This window comes from Nelumbo nucifera, chromosome 1 (assembly GCF_055504915.1).
Source record: "Nelumbo nucifera cultivar China Antique chromosome 1, China Antique-T2T, whole genome shotgun sequence".
NCBI lineage: Eukaryota > Viridiplantae > Streptophyta > Magnoliopsida > Proteales > Nelumbonaceae > Nelumbo > Nelumbo nucifera.
In genome coordinates, this window is record NC_142649.1 from 182890984 (window position 1) to 182912085 (window position 21102).

Genomic DNA, 21102 nt, shown 5'->3' on the forward strand with positions numbered 1-21102 from the left:
TAAAATTCCAATTTTGCCTCTTCAGCTCCTGCATCACCGGTGGTACACTTAAGACTAATGGAGAAATTGAAAAGGATGTTGCCCAAAGAATTAGGGTAGGTTGGTAGTGGAGAGGTTCATCTGATGTAACCAACATATATAAAGAAACTAGAAGGAATTGAGAACTCAAGAAGGGAAGAGGTATGTCGTAGAATGCAGAAGAAACAGTAAAGGGGGTTACTTAACTCTTTCTGAATATTTCGGGAAAGGAAGGAGGCAACTAGTTTGCTTTCCTGAAGGTAGACAAGGACTTGGATGGAAGAAAACCAATGGAATACTAGAAGAATTTATCCAACACTTGGAAACCTTGCGCTTGGATCTATTGAAGGAGAATGGTAAAACCATCAAACTTTCAACTGAAGATGAAGACCAGGTCCAAGAGCTACTAGCCTTTGGACAGAACAGGCTGGTTGGCTATTCCAGGAGAGAAGAGTGGGAAGATAAATACGTGGTTCAAGTTAAAAATCCGGTTAGCAACTGGAGGAGAGTTGCAGACCTGCTCATATTACAGCTGAAGTTAAAAGGGATGTTTATTCTAACACCTTTTGAGAACAGTAAAGCGGTGCTTGATTTGACTGAAGATAAGTTTGAGCTCTCAGCTATCAGTTTTTAATCTGAATATGGTGTGATTACAATCACTAAGTGGAACCCTTCATCTAACAAAGAGTTCTTCATTGAGGACGGGGTGGTGGTATGGGTTCTTGGTCTGCCCTTTCACTTGTGGAAACTGAAGGAATGGAAAGATCCATCGTATGGACGCCCTGATAAAGCGGAATAGAATGGGCGAATTTCAAACATTTTGCAAACAATTTTGGAAACCTATATATATATTATATAAATATATTTTGCAAAACAAAATTTCAACGATTGAAATCAACTGTCGGCGGTTTTGGTTTCCATCAGAGAGAGTACATTTCTCCGATCATTACCTTTGTCCGACAAAGGGGCTGATCTTGTCACTATGATCACCCACTCAGATGGGTTCATGAACCATCTCAACATACCCAGGTTTTGACCCCCTCTAAGGGTCTCACTGATTGGCATATCAAAGATGGCCCAATCCGCCACCCAGTGCGGTACCATAATCGAGTCTAGGGGTCAAGTGTAACATTCTAGTTTTGCCCACTAATCGCCAAGGTCCAGGGCAATACTGGAATTTTGGTCCAGTTCAAGGTCTCAAGTTGATCCCACACTGCATGTACCTCGGGTCTCACCCTGGTGGCATAGACAGGCCACCCCAACCGACTTGGCGGTACATCAGTGTCAGCCTTATTAGGATAGGTCTCCCCAGACCGACCCACTGGCTGTGAACGTTCTAAACCAACACAAGTCTTATAAGTGTCCGGTTTTAAGGGTATTACACAGAAACACACCACATAACATGAATCAAATATGTACTTTATTCATTTACAATAAATGTCATAAGTACATCAAACTGATTGGAGCTAAGGGCATACAAAACTGTCTAACAACTCCCACTTGCACTTAGGTCCAATCTGGAATAAGCCGGAGTCCCATACTTTCCACGTGTTTCTCAAACACTTTCTGTGTGAGTGGCTTAGTCAATGGGTTTGTAACATTCTCCGCTGAAGCTACCTTCTGAATTAGGACGTCCCCTCTACCAACAATCTCCCGCAATACGTGGTACTTCCTCTCGATGTGCTTGGACTTCGAGTGGGCTCGTGGCTCCTTAGCCTGAGCAATGGCCCCATTGTTGTCGCACAGCAATGGGATGGGTGATGTGCTGGATGGAACTACTCCTAACTATTGGACGAACTTCTTCATCCACATGGCTTCCTTGGCAGCCTCGCTTGCGGCAATGTATTCAGCTTCGGTTGTGGAATCCGCCGTGGACCCCTGTTTGCTGCTTTTCTAGCAAATAACACACGATCCTATCGTGAATACGTAACCAGATGTAGACTTTCTATCATCTGGGTCTGACTGGAAGTCGGCATCGGTATACCCTTGGATCTGTAGTGATGTACCATCGAATACTAGACAAAACTCTTTTGTTCTACGAAGGTACTTAAGTATGCATTTCACAGCGGTCCAATGCTCCTGCCCTGGGTTGGCCTGAAATCTGCTTACTATACTCACCGCGTGAGCAATATCGGGGTGAGTGCACAGCATGGCATACATGATGCTCCCCACGGCTGAGGCATAGGGAACATTCTTCATGTCCTCGATCTCCTTAGATGTCTTGGGAGACATCTTCTTGGAGAGAGTAACTCCGTGGCTGAAAGGAACGTTTCCCTTCTTGGAGTTCTCCATGCTGTACCCTTTGACAATTTTGTTAATGTAAGCAGATTGGGATAATCCTATTATCCGCTTCGATCTATCTCTATAGAGTCGAAAACCCAATAGATAAGACGCTTCTCCAAGATCTTTCATGGAGAATTGCTGTGAAAGCCGTACTTTGACCGATGTCAACATTCCCACATCATTCCCAATGAGTAGGATATCATCCACATACAGAACCAAGAACGTAACCTTATCCCCACTGGACTTCCTGTATACACAGGGCTCATCCGGGTTCTGCTCAAAATCAAACGTTTTGACGGCAGAGTCAAATCGAATGTTCCAACTCCTAGAAGCTTGCTTAAGTCCATATATGGATCTATTAAGTTTACATACCATGTGTTCCTGACCAGCAACAATGAAGCCTTGCGACTGCTGCATGTAGATATCTTCAATAAGATCTCCATTCAGGAACGCGGTTTTGACATCCATTTGCCAAATCTCGTAGTCATGGTATGCTGCTACAGCTAGCAGGATCTTAATGGATTTAAGCATGGCCACAGGTGAAAAGGTTTCCTCATAATCGATGCCCTCTTTCTGAGTATACCCTTTCGCCACCAAGCGAGCCTTGTAGGTCTCAACATTGCCATGGGGGCCCTTCTTCCTCTTATAGATCCATTTGCAACCAATTGCTTTTACCTCGACGGGCGGATCTACTAGAGTCCAGACTCCATTGGCCTCCATTGAATCCATCTCAGCTCTCATGGCATCTACCCACTTCTGGGAATCTATGTCCAACATAGCTTCCGCGTAAGTCACGGGATCCTCCTCACTAGTCAAGGCTTCCACTAGGTAACTATCCTGGTCATAACCATAACGGATTGGTGGCCTGGATACCCGGGTAGATCTTCTAGGTTGGTCACTACCTGGAACATGTGGGACATCTCCCACTACCCCTAAGCTCTCTTCATCAAGAACAACTTCCTGACGATGATTGTTTAGGATGTAATCTTCCTCCAAAAAATGGGCATTCCGACTACAGAACACCTTCTGTTCCTCTGGGTCATAGAATAGATAGCCCATAGAGCTTTTGGGGTAGCCTACAAATAGGCAACGGCTGGTTCGGGATTCCAATTTGTCCGGGCTCGTTCTTTTAACGTGTGTCAGACAACCCCAAATCTTCAAGTGTCTGACACTTGGTTTCTTTCCGCTCCAAAGTTCATATGGAGTGCTCGGAACCGATTTGGTTGGAACCCTATTCAGCACGTAAATCGCAGTCTCTAATGCGTATCCCCAAAAGGATGTGGGTAACTCCGAGTGTGCGAGAAGTGACCGGACCATATCAAGTAAGGTCCTATCTCCTCTCTGAAACACCGTTAAGTTGTGGTGTAGCAGGAGGAGCTAACTGCGATACTATCCCGTTGACCTTTAGGTAGTCTCTGAATTCGTCAGAGAGATACTTGAAAGAATGGTAGGATCCATCTAATGGACGCCATAAAGGTTGCGGAATGGGTGGGCGAATTTCAAAAATTTCCTACCTTCTCCCAACTGGGAATCATATTCCCTAAATTTAGAATACAACATTCAAGGATCCTACTTGAACCATAATCAAACCAGATCTGTACCAAAAGGTAAATGGGAGGAATATACCTGATCCGGAGAAGCAGTATCTCCCAAAGTTGGTGTTCACGCCCAAAGAATGCTCCAAGATCTGTTCCTGCTGAAGATGACACAGCTGTGGATGGAACAGAACCAGCAGGGTGCGTCCTACACACTGGATCCTTCACAAGAATCCTCTGGAAGAACTAAACACTGTAACCTTTTCAGTCTTTCTTGCAAGACTGATGTCAAGAACAGATTTCTTGACTTTCTTTTCTGCAAAGATCCAATCTTGCAATGGCAGATGGCGGCGGCAGGAGGAGAGAACCAAAACCGAAAAAGCTGAACTGCTTTTTCTCCTTTTCTGGAGAGTATGAGATCTGATCTCTAAAATTTGCAGAAGGTATCCCTTGTGTATCCAAAAAGGTGGTTCGAAATCTGATGTTTTTCTCCTCCTTTCTTCTTGATTAAGAAACCTCCTAAATCAGGACTCATCCCAATCCAAATCAGTATTTGGATAGGGGATTATCTTAATCCTATCTGCAGATAGAGTTAGGTTACTCCTGATCTTATCAGGAGGTTACCAAATTCAAATCTAATTTGAATTTGGTCTCTTAGAGTGGATAAGGCTAAAGACCCAATCCTTTTACTAACTTCAATCTCAAATTCGCCCCATGGATGGGTGATCATATCAGCCCACCTCGAAATGGGCTTTCGGCCCATTAAGTGTTCAGTGTCTAATTACTTTCCAATCTGCTGCCCAGTTGGGCTTCTTTGTATGGCGTGGGACCCAAGCATTGATCTACACACCAGCCACATGGGTTCGGCCCAGCCTTTAATACAAGGCCCAGCCGAATTCACTGAAAAACTCAATGAACCCCTTGAGTCCATCGTATGGACCCTATGGGCCCAACACTTACATTAAGTGGTCCCTGGGCCAAGCCATCTTATAAAAACCCAGGGACTGTGGGCAGGTGCAAGATTAGCCCATCAGGTATTATCTTAAATGGTCTTACACTTAACCTCTCAGCCCTTAATGATCAAGCACTGCCCGACAAGAGAGGACCTCTCCCTCGGCTGCAAGGAACAGTGCCGCACCTCCCTCTCACATGGATCTCGGGAATTAAAACCATTTGCAAACAATTTGAAACCGTACATATAATATAAGTATATTAATTTTGCAAAAACAAAATTCCAACAATTGAAATCAACTGCCGGCAGTTTGGTTTCCATCAGAGAGAGTGCATTCCCGATCATTACCCTTTGTCCGACAAAGTGGCTGATTTTGTTACTATGACCACCCACTCAGATGAATTCTCAAACTGCCCCAACATACCCAGGTTTTGATCCCCGCTAAGGATCTCACTGGTTGGCATATCAAAGGCAGCCTGATCCAGCACCTAGTGAAGTGTCATAATCGAGTCTAGGGGTCAGGTGTAACTTTCCAGTTTTGCCCATCTATCTCCAAGGTCCAGGGCAAGACTGGAAATCTGGTCCGGTCCAGCCTACCCTGATGGCTGAGACAGGCCATCCCAACACTTGGTGGCACACCAGCATCAGCCTTGGCAGGATAAATCTCCCTAGACTTATCCAACGGCTGTGAACATTTAAAATTAACATGAATCTCTATAAATGTCCAGTTTTAGGGTTTTACACAGAATTAAACCAAACAACATGAATCAATCATGCACTTTATTTATTTCCACTAAATAACAAAAGTACATCAAATCGGATTGAAGCTAAGGGCATACATAAACTGTATAACAATACTCGCCACCTTGATTGGATCGAAGGGTTTTAATTTCTCTCCCCAACTGTTTATCGACCTCTTGTCTAAACTCCTTGAACTTTTCAAAGGATTCAGACTTGTGTCTCATTAGGTACACGTAACCATACCGCGAATAATCATCGGTGAAGGTGATGAAGTATACGTGTTGGTTACGACTCCTAACATTCAGGGGCCCGCATACATCACTATGTATGAGGTCAAGCGTGCCCGTACATCTTTCAGGCTTGCCGCCGAATGGCCGTTTTGTCATCTTACCACGAAGGCAAGGCTCACAGGTGGGAAGATCTTCTACAGTTAGAAAATCCAAAGGACCATCCTTTACCAACCTTGTGATTCGGTCAATACCGATATGGTCACGACGGTAATGCCACAGGCACGTGGGACTAACGGTATCACGAGTTCTCTTGGGAACGTTAACCGACGTAGTTTTGGCTAAGTTGGTTTCTAGAGAAGGATGCAGAACATAGAGACCGTTCTCCAGTTCCCCGTATGCGATGAATTTGTTGTTTCTTTTAATGGTAATCGTATTACTAAAGAAAACAGAATATCCATCAGCACACAATTTTGAGACAGAAATCAAATTTCTTCTTAAATTCTGTATATAAAAACAATCTTTAAGTACAAGTGATTATTTTCTAAAAAACAATTCTACGGATCCGATGGCCGCAACTGCAACGCTTGCAGAAGTTCCCAAGAAGAGCGTCACCTCTCCCTCACTCAGTCTTCTACTTATTCTAAAACCCTGCAATGTGTTACATGCATGAGTCGAAGCCCCGGAGTCAATACACCAGGAAACAGAAGTAACCAACAAATTGGTTTCTATGACACAGGATTTGGGATTACCTTTCTTGGATTCCAGGTAGGCAGGACAATTCCTTCTCCAGTGGCCAGTCTGGTGACAATGGTGATAGGCATCGGATGCCTTGTCCTTCTTCTGTCTCTTGGATTTGTTGCCCTTTTTCTGGGGCCTCTTCTTAGACCTCCTCTTCTTGCCACACTCGCCTGCTTCCATAAGCATGGCGACGGGCTCATCCTTACGAATCAGTTCCTCAGCTCGTTGCAACATATTGCTGAGCTCTTGTAAGCTGACGTTCAGTTTATTCATATTATAATTCATGACAAACTGATTGTAGGATGGAGGTAAAGAATTCAGAATGGCGTCTACCTTGGTGACGTGGTCTAGCCTGGACCCTAGGGCCTCCAGCTCGTTTATGTATCCCATCATCCGAAGACAATGGTCATGCACTTGCTGTCCCTTGGTCATTTGAGCGGTCATGAACTGCTTCAAGACCTTCTGCCGAGTAGAACGATTCTGCTCTTCGTACATAGTTTTCAGATTGTCCAATATGTCCTTGGCTAGTTCGATCTGATCGAACTGCCTCTGTATTGGATTGTCCAGAGAAGCTATGATATAGTAGTGGACCAGGGAGTTCTTTTCCTCCCACTCAAGGTAGTCCCTTCTGCGGGCCTCAGAAGCCCGATCACCCAGACGCTCCGGGGCGGGGTTTTTGGCAACTTTATCCAATTTTTCAGAAGTCAGTACCAGCATGAGGTTACGGTACCAGTCAGCGTAATTAGGGCCTTTAAGTTTGTTGTCATCAAGAAGCTTGGCGAATTGTCCGTTAGCCATTTTCTGGTAAAATAGCAAGACATCAATCCACAACCTAATTTGATTCATGTTATCTACATAGATAAGGCTTTTAATCTATGTCCCATTTCCATTTGTTCATCACCGGGATTTCCCTCCTCTCTCAGTGACGGAGACAACGGAAATTACGTCTCTTGGAAATGTGGGAAACCACATAGGGTGCATGGAGCCAACTGTTTCAGCTGCATAACCCCACCACCTTTCTGTGAAGGATCATATCCACTCATCACATGAGCTTTCCCTTTGGCCTCTGTCAGACAAGGTTCATAGCTGTTTATGGGTAAACCTTTCTGTCCAGTGAGTGTTCACCCATCATATTCGACCACGCCAAAGTACCGTGAGAGAGTTCCCATTTTCTGGTGAAGCCCCTCCCACATCAGTCTATGACGTCCCTATCATCGTATGAAACAATCCAACAGATCCAACAACAAATCGGTTGGCCCATTTTCTGGTGCTTCCCCTCATCACTTGAAGGACCCGTCTTCATGCTAATGACGGAAGGCCTTTAGAGAGTCCATCATATGGATCTCCCTATCACATGCACTCATATTTCAGGAGGGAACAAGTTACGCCCTAGTTTTAGGTCAAACCTGAGTGGCTCCCACTGGCTTTCATAAAGCCAGATTTCTGGTGGCCCAATTTGGCTAGGGTTTCCGCACGTGTCATTTCAGGGGTGTGGGGCCCACCACGAAGGGAAGGTCATCCAATGACCATAAGGGACACCATGGCATTGATGTGCATTCAGCCAGGGTGTGCGCAAGAGCCACTATCGTATCTGCATGGGCCAAGTGCTTATGGCCCATGAACGCAACACATCACACATCCATACATCACATGCAGGAAGAATTGATCCAATCAATTAAATATCTGTAAAGCCCATTTAAAGTCCATAATATTAACATTTAATATTATCTAGGTATATGGGCTGAATAGCAGTTAGCAGTTCGACCCATATAGCTTTCATGCGAATGGTGGGCTTTTGCAGTTTTAACAATTTAAAACTGGGCCTTTACAGGTTGGGCCGAATTAATACTTGCTATTAAACATTAAATCCTGGCCCAAAAGTGGGAGAAATCAGGGCTGAAATCAGTCCCATCGAACCCTAGATTTGGTTCAACTGATTTGGTCCAAATCTGGTTCGAATTGGTCTGGGTTTGATTTTTAATTCAAGAAATAATTCAAGATTAATGATCTGAAATTAAATACTGATAAAGAAAAACACAAATCAGTCAAGTAGGGCTGTTCGCACACTCCATCCTGCAAAACAGAGGTTAGTTCACAGTTTGCAGTTTCACAAACTGCAAATCGCAGATAGCGATTTTCATATCTGCGAATTCTCCTTCCAGCGCCGCCAACTTCGATCCAAAAAGTACAGAAATAGAAAAACCTAATTTTCTATTAATTATTACATCAGATCAAATCCTATACATCTAGTCTAAAAATAAAAAAAATTATTTACAAACCAAATGTAAAGAATAAACAAGAATCTGCAAATCGCAGATATTCACGTGCCAAGAATAAAAGATTTCGATCTCCATTGTACGAACAACCCATAAATCAAGAAAATTATAAAGAACCATTCCATATAAAATTCAGATTTATGTAAAATTTAATTCCAGATCATTCGCCCATATTTATGGGAGCAATTTCCCAAAAAACAAAATCTACGCAAATACGGTAGAATGCCTTCTGCCCATTTGCGCAGGTTCAGATCTGAAGAAATTTGATTCAAGATTTGAACCATGGCTCTGATACTAATGAAGGAATGGAAAGATCCATCGTATGGACGCCCGGATAAAGCAGAATAGAATGGGCGAATTTCAAAAATTTCTTTCCTTCCTACAACTGGGAATCGCATTCCCTATTTTTGAAAACTAATTTTCAAGGATCAAACTTGAATGAAGAACCGAACCAGATCTGAACAAAATAGTAGGAGAGGGAAATACCTGATACGGAGAATTAGTATCCCCCAACGAAGGTGTTCACGCCCAGAAAAGTCACCAAAGACTGCTCCCACTGAAGATGACGCAGTGTAGGACAGAGCAGAATCAGCAACGTTCTTCACAAGAACTGGATCCTTCGCAAGAACCCACTGGACGACAGGTGAGCACAACTTCTTTTCAATTCTTTCACAAAGAACTGAAATCAAGAACCCTTCTTGATGACTCCCACGTGAGTGGAGGCGAACTGCTAAAGGTGGCGGCGGTAGGAAGGAGGCGTCTGGGAGAAATTGGCACAGTCTCACTGTATGCTGATTTCTCTCTTTTGTGTTGTATCTGTATCTCAGATGAGTGTGTTTTGAGGCTGCCGCCCCCTCCTCCTTTTATAATCCTAAAGGTATCAGCTCCTAATCCTATTAGGAGATGTTGATCCTCTTAAGTGATAAGGTAGGGTTTTTATCTAATTTGCAGATCATGATCAGCCCTCCTAATTTGATTAGGAGTTTCCAGATTTGAATATGATTCAAATCTGGACTATTACTAAGTGGATAGGGACATTCCCTTATCCTTTAAGGCTGGTCCATATCTCAGATTCGCCCCATTCAAGCTAATCTAATTAGCCCAACTTGTATTAGGCTTTTGGCCCATTAAGTGTATGTTCTCACTTAAGCCTTCCAAATTGCTGCCTAGTTGGGCTTTCTCTGTATGGCGTGGGACCCAAACGTTGATCTACACATCAGCCATAAGGGTTCGGCCCATCCTTTATCACAAGGCCTAGCTGAATTCACTGGAAAAGCCCAGTGAACCCCTTGAGCCCATCATATGGACTCTATGGGCCCAACACTTACACTAAGTGGTCATTGGGCCAAGCCACCTTGTAACACCCAAGGACTGTGGGCAGATGCAAGATTAGCCCATCAGGTTTAACCCTCAAAGGCCTTACACTTAATCTCTCAGCCCATAATGATCAAACACTGCCCGACAAGGGAGGACCTCTCCCGGATTGCAAGGTACAGTGCTGCACTCTCCTCTTACATGGACCCCGGGGATGAAAACATTTTGCAAACAATTTTGGAAACCTATATATATATATATATTATATAAATATATTTTGCAAAACAAAATTTCAATGATTGAAATCAACTACCGGCAGTTTTGCTTTCCATCAGAGAGAGTGCATTTCCCCGATCATTACCTTTGTCCGACAAAGGGGCTGATCCTGTCACTATGATCACCCACTTAGATGGGTTCTTGAACCATCTCAACATACCTAGGTTTTGACCCCCTCAAGGGTCTCACTGATTGACATATCAAAGATGGCCCAATCCGCCACCTAGTGCGGTACCATAATCGAGTCTAGGGGTCAAGTGTAACATTCCAGTTTTGCCCACTAATCGCCAAGGTCCAGGGCAATACTGGAATTCTGGTCCGGTTCAAGGTCTCAAGCTGATCCCACACTACATGTACCTCGGGTCTCACCCTGGTGGCATAGACAGGCCACCCCAACCGACTTGGCGGTACATCAGTGTCAGCCTTATCAAGATAGGTCTCCCCAGACCGACCCACTGGCTGTGAACGTTCTAAACCAACACATGTCTCATAAGTGTCCGGTTTTAAGGGTATTGCACAGAAACACACCACATAACATGAATCAAATATGTACTTTATTCATTTACAATAAATGTCATAAGTACATCAAATTGATTGGAGCTAAGGGCATACAAAACTGTCTAACAGAAACAGGAAGTGACTGCATCCATTGCACTGTTATGTGGTGGTAATCTTACCAAAGCCTTTTGGGGGGACCTTCGATCAGCAACTCTTCTATTGAACGGAGTGAAACCAGAAGACGTACCCAGAAAAGTGGAGATAAACGTGGAAGGTTGCTTCTACTCAATTTGGATGGCCTCCTCCATAGAAGCTACACTGTGGAGGGAGGCTCGCAAGGAAGAAGATGAGAAGGTAGAAGAAGAAGCCCTACATGGAACAAGGAGATTGGTAATCTCAAAGGTTGATCAGTCTTTCACCGATTTGGGTAAGAAAAAACTAGAGACTTTAAAAGAGAAGGGGCAGATGGGTGGTCAACTACGTGGAGTGCAAGCTATCAGAAGGGAGTGCAGTAAATCTTATGCTTAGATGGTTAAAGGCAACAAGAAGGAGGTTTTAAATTCAAGTTATGAAGGAAAATTAAAGGTTTCAGACTAGTTCGAACCAAAAAAGGTGAACTTGAGCCGGGTGTCCCAGGCATTGAGTGTGAAGTGGTAAAGCCTCACGTGCCAATGCAAGTAAGCATGCGTGGGCCTCTAAAAATTGTTGGGCCTATTAAAGAAACCAAGGTTGGGCCGTATCCTCAACTTAATGTTAAACAGTGTATGCCCTTAGCTCCAATCAGCATGATGTACATTATGACATTTATTGTAAATGAATAAAGTACATATTTGATTCATGTTATTGTGGTGTATTTCTGTGTAATACCCTTAAACTGGACACATAAGAGACTTGTGTTAGTTTAGAATCTTCACAGCCGTTGGATAGATTTGGGGAGATTTATCCTACCAAGGCTGACATTGATGTGCCCCCAAGTTGGTTGGGGTGGCTTGTCTCAGCTGCCAGGGTGAGACCTAAGGTACATGTTGTGTGGGTTTTCTTGAAACCTTGAACCGGACCAAATTCCAGTATTGCCCTGGACCTTGGAGATTGATGGGCAAAACTGGAATGTTACACCTGACCCCTAGACTCGATTATAGTACTGCACTAGGTGTCGGATTGGGCTGTCTTTGATATGCCAATCAGTGAGATCCTTAGCTGGGTATGTTGGGACAGTCCGAGAATTCATCTGAGTGGGTGATCATAGTGACATGATCAGCTCCTTTGTCGGACAAAGTGAATGATCGGGGAAATGCACTCTCTCTGATGGAAACCTAAACTGCCGGTAGTGGATTTCAAATGTGTTTGAAATTTGGTTTTGCAAAATATATTCATATAGAGATATACTTATATATTATGTTTTCAAATTGTTTGCAAAAATGTTTTAATTCTCGGGATCCATGTGAGTAGAGAATGCAACACTATACCTTGCTGCCAAGGGAGAGGTCCTCTCTTGTCGGGCAGTGTTTGATCATTAAGGGCTGAGAGGCTAAGTGTAAGACCATTGAGGGTTATACCTGATGGGATAATCTTGCATCTGCCTACAGTCCTTGGGTCTTCATAAGATGGCTGGACCCAAGGACCATTTAGTGTAAATGTTAGGCCCATTAAAGATCGCATGGTGATGGACTCAGGGGTTCATTGTATTCAGCATTGAATTCGGCCAGGCCTTGTAACAGAGGCTAGGCTGAACCCATGTGGCTGATGTGTAGATCAATGATAGGGTTCCACGCCATACAAAGAGAACTGTTGACAGGTGTATTATATGTACTGTACACAGGTTTAGTACCCATAGGGGTATTTTTGTAATTTTGCAGACCTATTGTGTTGTACGGCCAGTATAGTATAAATACAATGCTTCACTCGACTGAAGCAGTTCTTTTGAGGCCTCAACTCAGTTGCCTCTTCTTCTTCTTCTTCTTCTTCTTCTTCCTTCTTTCTTCTTCTCCTTCTTCTCCTGCTCAACATGGTATTAGAGCAGGACCGTCCAGGCCTGGAAAACAACCAGCTGAGGTCTCTCTCCACTGCTGCGTAGAAGCTATAGTCCTGATGCTCGAAGACAAGGAAGAGGAAGCATTCTCTAGTGCTGCTGCTAGTCTCCTTTGCCGAGTAGGGTTCTGTTACAAGAAAGCTGACTGTTCAACTTCCTAGCGCAGAAAAGGGTTCTGCTACAAGGTTTTCTTCTTCTTCCTTCATCCTTCAGCCTTGGGTGCTGGTAACTGGAGTTGCTTGGCTAAGAAGACTGTAGAAAACCATCATAGATGTATGAAGGAAGGTTCTGATTTGAAGAGAAGTTTGAGTCCATGACTTTACTTCCTATTCACAGTTCGGGTGACCTAGGTACTGAACTGATTTTTTTTCTGTTTATGGTTCTCTTCTTGTACAACTGTTGATGTCCCAAAATCTGAGTAGGGACTGTCCCCCTTCCTTCGATTGTGTGTTGCTCTATTCTGCTCTCTAAGGGACTGTTGATGAACCCTAGACCCTAAGTGACTGTTCAATTCTGGAGGTCTATGCTCTTGTCCAGTCTTAAGAGAGCAGAAGAAACTTGATGAACAGCACTGGAGGGGATGCAATTGTATTAGCGGCAAAGGGGGGTTCCTCTACTAGTGGAGGCCCTTCTTCCAAGAGAGGGGATCTCTAGAAGAAAGCAGAAGATAAGGAAAAATTGTGGGGCACTAATTGTCAGAAACCCCGACACACCAAAGATACTTGTTGGGATCTCCATGGGAAACCAAAGTGGGCTCAAGATTTACCTAAGAAGCAAGGCTCAGATGTAATTAGAAGACCCGAGCAACAAGGTACCAAGAAACACCACATGGCCAATATGGTTACTCGGGAGAATCAGCCCTCCACTTCTACTGTGACTCAAACACCACATGGCCAACATAGCTACTCTGGATCTGACCCAAGGGAGGATATTGTAAATTCCTTCCGTGACCATTTGGATCTTTATGGTAGAGCTATTCGCCAGATGGATGCTCCTCCCACTACCTCTTTTGCATCCACATCAGGTAATCCTGCCACAGCCTTCCATGTTGCTTCTCACGACCTTGACTCTCCATGGATCATTGATTCTAGAGCGTCAAAACACATGACTGGTATGTCTTCTTACTTTCAAACTTATCACCCTCTTTCTGGAAGAGATAAAGTGAGACTAGCTGATGGATCATACACTTCCATAGCTGGTCAAGGAACTCTCTCTCTTCCCCTCGACCTTACTCTTTCTAATGTTCTTCATGTTCCAAAATTCCCTATGAATTTGTTTTCAGTCAGTAGTGTTACAAATTCCTTAAACTGTTCGGTGACCTTTTTCCCTTCCTATTGTGTGATTCAGGATCTGGCCTCGGGGAGGACGATTGGTAGGGGACTTATGGTTGATGGACTCTATATGCTGGAGAATACGGCTGGCCTTCATGTTACAGAGTCTATGAGTTAGTGCAGAAAGAGTAAAATGTATTTGTGGCATTGTCGTCTGGGTCATTTGTCTTTTGAGTCATTGAAAGTTGTTTTCCCAGAACTGTGTAAGTCTGTGTCTGTTTCTAATTTTTCTTGTCAAACGTGTCAGTTAAGCAAGTATTGTAGAACTCAATTTCCTCAAAGAAATAGTAAATCTGAGTTTCCTTTTCACATTGTGCATTCTGATGTGTGGGGCCCTGTTACTTTACCTTCTGAGAGTGGCTACAAGTACTTCATTACCTTCATTGACGATTATTCCAGATACACTTGGGTATATCCAATGCGAACCCGTGAGGAAGTACCAAAAATTATCCAATATTTTCAGCGGATGGTCTTCACCCAATTTCAGACCGAAATCCAAATATTTCAATCAGACAATGCAAAAGAATTTTTTCATAGTGGCCTCATGGAGTTCTTTGCTTCACATGGCTCACTTCATCGGAGCTCTTGTGCCCGCACGCCACAACAAAATGGTGTGGCTGAATAGAAGAACCGACACCTTCTTGAAGTGGCTGTTGGAAAGTAGAAGATTGACTCTCTGATTGATTCTCCATAATTTTAGGTCCATCAATTTAGGAAACTTAATTTCCTAGAATCATGGGATATCCTAGAATCATGGGATATTAATTGGAGAATCCCACTGATATAGAAATTAGTTTTTTAGGAAAAGTTAGTTTCCTATTTTATCACCCTGTAAGTTAGCTCTGTAATTCTATATAAAGCTGTGTATATGCTCCTTCCAAGACAATACAATCAATTCATTTTTTCTCTCAAATTTTCACATGGTATCAGAGCTGGTCACGACTTATTCTACACATAGTATCTCTTTGGTCATCTCTGCTGCTGGTTCAAGAACTGTCTAACAGTATTTGGGAGGTTCTTGAGTGTCCTTGATTCTTCTTCGAGATCGGCTACAGATCTGAACTCTACATTTTTGCTTCTTTTGGACTGCTGCGCCATCGGATTCATCCTTTTTCTTGGATCTCTTTGTAGAGACATCAGATCAGTCTGAAATCTTAGATCTGGTGTTGCCCATAGCAGATTTACTGAATCCCTTTGGTTTGGTTTGGATCAGTTTTGATTTTGAGTGGTTTCGATCCACTCTTCAGTTTAGTGGAGCATTACAGTTACCTTTTTTTTACATTGGCTGAAAGATTCTTTAGGCCTTCATCGCCAACCCTTACTAAATTTTTCAGACCTTCATTGTCTGTTTTTCTCTCTTTCTTGAAGCCCGCCCAATATGTCAGAAGCCACCGTATCAAATACCATTGCACAATCGGAAGAAGTTTCCTCACATCAAGCATCTGGCGACCTACAAAACATTCAGGCAGCATATAGGTTGAACGGGAAAAATTATTTGAAGTGGTCTCAGTTTGTTTGAACATATTTAAAGGGAAAAGGAAAGCTTAGCCATCTCTTAGGGACGGGACCGAAGGAAGGAGATCCAAGATTTGATGCATGGGACGAAGCTGACTCCATGATCATGTCATGGTTATGGAATTCAATGAACCCTGAAATCAGCGACACGTGTATGTTTTTATCCACGGCTAAAGAGATCTGGTATGCCGTCCGACAAACATATTCAAAAGCACGTGATGCAGCACAAGTGTACGAAATCAAAGTCAAGACTGGAGCAACTAAATAAGGCAGCAAGATAGTTACCGAGTATGCAAATTTACTACAGAACCTGTGGCAAGAACTCGATCATTATCGGTGCATTGAGACTAAATGTGCAGCGGATGCAGCAATCCTAAAGAGTTTTATCGAAAAAGATTGCGTTTATGACTTTCTTGCAGGACTCAACGCAGAATTTGATCAAGTTAGGATCCAGATTCTCGGCAAAGAAGAGGTACCATCTCTAAATGAAACTATTTCTTTGATTTGTGCTGAAGAAAGCCGTAGGGGGGTTATGCATGAACTCCAAGTACTAGAAGGTTCAGCCATGACTACAAGGATGGAACAACCAAAAATACTGGAAGGAATGAAGACAGATTTGTCCTCTGCACGGGACAACAAGGAGTCTCTTTGGTGTACCTATTGCAAGAAACCAAGGCACACCAAAGAGAAGTGTTGGAAGCTGAATGGTAAACCATCGAATAGGGAATGGGGCTACCGAGGAGGATAACAGAAGAGTCGAAGTCAAGGTAACTTCAACACGAATCAGCCGAGCCAAGAAAAGCCTCCAGACAAGACCGAGTTCAATAAGGAGGAGATCGAAAAGTTAAGGGGGCTTTTGGGATCGTTGGAGAAACCTAGTGGTACAGGCTTTCTTGCAATCTCAGGTAAGTTTTCTATTCCTCATGGACTAAATATCTCAGATGAACCTATTAGGGATTTATGGGTTATTGACTCAGGAGCCACAGATCACATGACTCCTCACTACATTTTAGCACTTATACCCCTTCCCAAGCAATCGAAAAATAGCCATTGCAGACGGTTCCCTTACTACCGTAGCTGGCCTTGGGGATATCCTTATTAATCCATCACTTACACTAAAAGGTGTCCTTCATGTTCCAAAATTGTCCACTAACCTGATATCCATCCAAAAAACTCACCCATGACATGAATTGTAATGTGCTTTTCTATCCTTCTTACTGTATATTTCAAGACCAGGATTCGGGGAAGAGGATTGGACTTGCTAAGGAGAAGAATGGATTCTACTATCTTGAAGAATCATGCAAATCAAATATTGTCCAGGATAAGTTATCTCTGTCATTCCTTTCATCATCCAACAAAGACACCATTTGGCTTCATCACTTTAGACTAGGACATCCATCTTTTGGAATTCTGAAAAACTATGTTTCCCTCCTTGTTTAAAGGATTGAGTGTTGAATATTTTCATTGTGATGTGTGTGAATTTGCAAAACACAAGCGTGTGCCCTTTCCAATCAGTAACAAGAGAAGTTCAGTCCCATTCTTTTTGATCCATAGTGATATATGGGGACCCTCCATAGTTCCAAATGTGTCTGGCTCACAATGGTTCGTCTCTTTTATTGATGATTGCACTAGGGTCTCTTGGATCTTTCTTCTTAAATCTAAATCAGATGTAAGTAGTGTACTCCCAAATTTCCATAACATGATCCAAAATCAGTTTGGGGTCAGAATCAAAAGATTTAGATCGGATAATGCACGGGATTATTTCAACCAAACTTTTCCCCATATTTTCAAAAAGAAGGGATTATCCATGAATCCTCCTGCATTAATACTCTACAACAAAATGGAGTAGCAGAAAGGAAGAATGGTCATCTACTAGCTGCAACCCGAGCCTTACTTTTCCACCAGCATGTTCCAAAAATCTATTGGGGGGAAGCTGTGCTTACAGCCGCAAACATTATAAATCGATTACCTTCGAGGGTGTTGGGATTTAAAACACCAATGGAAACACTTTCTCAATTTTATCCTGATCTACGTACAACAAATAATCTCACCCCAAGAATCTTTGGATGCACTGCTTTTGTCCATTTTCATACCCATAATAGAGGGAAGTTAGATCCAAGAGCCGTCAAGTGTATTTTTGTGGGTTATTCGTCCACCCAAAAGGGTTATAAGTGTTACCACCTACCTACTAAAAAATTCTATCTCTATCGATGCCACTTTTGAAGAAAAAACACCATATTTCACTCAACCTTATCTTCAGGGGGAGTCCTTGTCATTCATTGAAGATAAGGACAGAGATTTGTTCCCACTTGGTCTACCTACAGTTTCTCAACACCCAAACTCAGCATCTATACCAGTTCAATCCGTATTTGCACCTATCGAACCACCTCAAACCAAACCAACTTCATCACTCATTCATACCAGACCCATGACAGAGAATGGTGAACTTTGTGACTCTATGAGATTGCAGGTATATTCAAGAAGAAGAAACCAGGATCCTAATCTTGTGCAGGTTCAAGATTCAACTCCTAATCCTGAGAATGAGGTAAATACAGTTCCAGAAATTTCTTATGAATTAGCATCTGACCAAGATCTTCCTATTGCCCTTAGGAAAGGCACAAGAGAATGCACTAAACATCCCTTATATCCCTTAGCAAATTTTGTGTCCTTTAAAAAATTCTCACCATCACATAGGAGTTTCCTAGTTAGTCTAAACACCATTCATATTCCTAATACTTTATCTGAGGCATTATCTGATGAGAAATGGAAAGATGCTATGAGAGAAGAGATGCAGGCTCTAGATAAGAATCAAACATGGGAAATTGTTGACCTACCACCAGGAAAGAAACCCGTGGGCTGCAAGTGGGTTTTCACAGTAAAGTACAAGTCAGACAGCTCTCTAGAAAGATACAAGGCAAGACTCGTGGCAAAGGGATATACACAAACCTATGGTGTTGACTATCAGGAGACATTCGCTCCAGTGGCTAAGATGAATACGGTAAGAATTTTGTTGTCACTAGCAGCTAACTTCGACTGGTACTTGGAGCAATTTGATGTAAAGAATGCTTTTCTTCATGGTAATTTAGAAGAGGAGATATACATGGATATTCCTCCGGGCTTCAAAGGAAATCTAAAAGGAAATAAAGTTTGTAGGTTGAAGAAAGCACTATATGGTCTCAAGCAATCACCTAGGGCGTGGTTTGGAAGATTTACTAAAGTTATGCTTGCCATTGGATACAAACAAAGTCAGGGAGATCATACACTCTTTATAAAGCATTTGGGTGTAGGGGGAGTCACGGCTCTTCTGGTATATGTCAATGACATAATTGTGATAGGAAATGATGAAAAGGAGAAGGAAGCCTTGAGAAGATGCCTAGTTAGAGAATTCGAAATAAAAGAACTTGGGAGATTGAAGTATTTTCTAGGGATTGAAGTAGCTCTTTCTAGAGAAGGCATCTTTATCTCACAAAAGAAATATGTAACAGATCTTTTAAGAGAGACAAGAAAGTTAGCCTACAAACCATCCTCCACACCGATTGAGCCAAATCACAAATTGGGAGAAGCAAATGAAGATCCAGCCGTGAATAAGGAAATGTACCAAAGATTAGTAGGAAAACTTATATATCTTGCCCACACAAGGCCAGACATAGCATATGCACAACCCGAAAGAGGTTCACCTACAGGCGGTCTATAGGATACTACATTACCTAAAGGCTAATCCTGGCAAAGGAATCTTGTTTAAAAGAAATACTGGATTAACCCTAGAGGCATACACCGATGCAGATTATGCAGGCTCTCCCATGGATAGGCGGTCCACTACAGGTTACTATACGTTCCTTGGAGGAAATCTTGTGACATGGAGGAGTAAGAAGCAAAATGTGGTAGCTAGATCAAGACAATTTTGGAAGACCTAAAGATCAGATGGGAAGGTCCAATGAGATTATTCTGTGACAACAAGTCAGCTATTAACATTGCTCACAATCCCGTCCAACATGACAGGACAAAGCACATTGAGATAGATAGGCATTTCATAAAGGAAAAGCTGGATAGCGGATTAATTTGCACTCCATACGTCTCAACGAATGGTCAACTGGCAGATGTGCTGACAAAAGGGCTTTGCAGTGTGGCATTCCAAGGACTTATCTCCAAGCTGGGAATGAAAGATGCATATTCACCAGCTTGAGGGGGAGTGTTGGAAAGTAGAAGATTGACTCTCTGATTGATTCTCCATAATTTTAGGTCCATCAGTTTAGGAAACTTAATTTCCTAGAATCATGGGATATCCTAGAATCATGGGATATTAATTGGAGAATCCCACTGATATAGAAATTAGTTTTTTAGGAAAAGTTAGTATCCTATTTTATCACCCTGTATGTTAGCTCTGTAATTCTATATAAAGTTGTGTATATGCTCCTTCCAAGACAATACAATCAATTCATTTTTTCTCTCAAATTTTCACAGTGGCACGGGGTTTACTACTCCACATGAATGTTCCTGTAGAGAAGATGGGCCGAATGGCCCATAGGTTGTTTATTCTTTCTTGTTATTTATGTTTCTTTTTTGTAATGGGCCTTATTCTGGGCCCATCCTGTCTATATTAAGTTCTTTGTAAATTCTTGCCCACCTAAGGGCCTCCTTGTAATTATTCAAATATATCTTAATAAAAGAATGTTAGGGTGCTGAGAGAGAGTAGGTTCGAAACTCTCATTCTCAGACCCTCATTGCTGAACTCTCAAGCTCTCCTCTCTTCAGTTTTCTTCATGGTATCAGAGCATATCTGAACCTGAATATCATAGGGCTGGAAGCTTAGTCACATACTGCCTGATTCTTGGAGGTCAGTGGACGAGCCCAAGACTAGAATCTCTTGGGGAAGGGGTTCGGTGGCCAGGAAGAATCAGAGAAAAAAAAAGAAAAGGGGAAGGAGAAGGGGAACAACTCGGTTCTGTTTTTGAAGCTCGACTGTGTTTGGACTGTTGAAGCTCGAACTGTAAGTTGTGCTCAGTTTCTGGTTGTTCTGTATAATCTTCGGCTGTGTTTGGACTGTTGAAGTGTCCGAAACCCTAGCTGTCGACTGCATTAAATCTGGTTTAACCCAGAAATTTCTGGGCTGTTTTTCTCTTCTTCTTGTACTGTTAAAACCTGCCGAAACATCCTTGTAACAAGGCTGTGTATTGTTACTCATATTTTGGCTGTTTTAAGGGACTGTACGAACTGTTTTTTGGGGTCTTTTCTCTTCCTTGACAGTGGGGCTGTCTCTATTGCCCACACTGTGTTTGTGAAAAGGCCTGTTCAGCAATACCGATTGGTATTTACTCTTCTTGGATGAGTGCACAACTTTGAAAAGGTACTTCGGCTGATTGCACAGT

The 21102-nt window shown here is 42.7% G+C and overlaps 1 protein-coding gene across 10 annotated transcripts in view; it reads left to right on the plus strand.

Moving 5' to 3' along the window:
• Positions 1 to 21102, plus strand: part of LOC104600189 (mitogen-activated protein kinase homolog MMK2-like) — a 63088-nt gene that overhangs the window by 12865 nt on the left and 29121 nt on the right. The gene's annotated exons all lie outside the window — the stretch shown is intronic.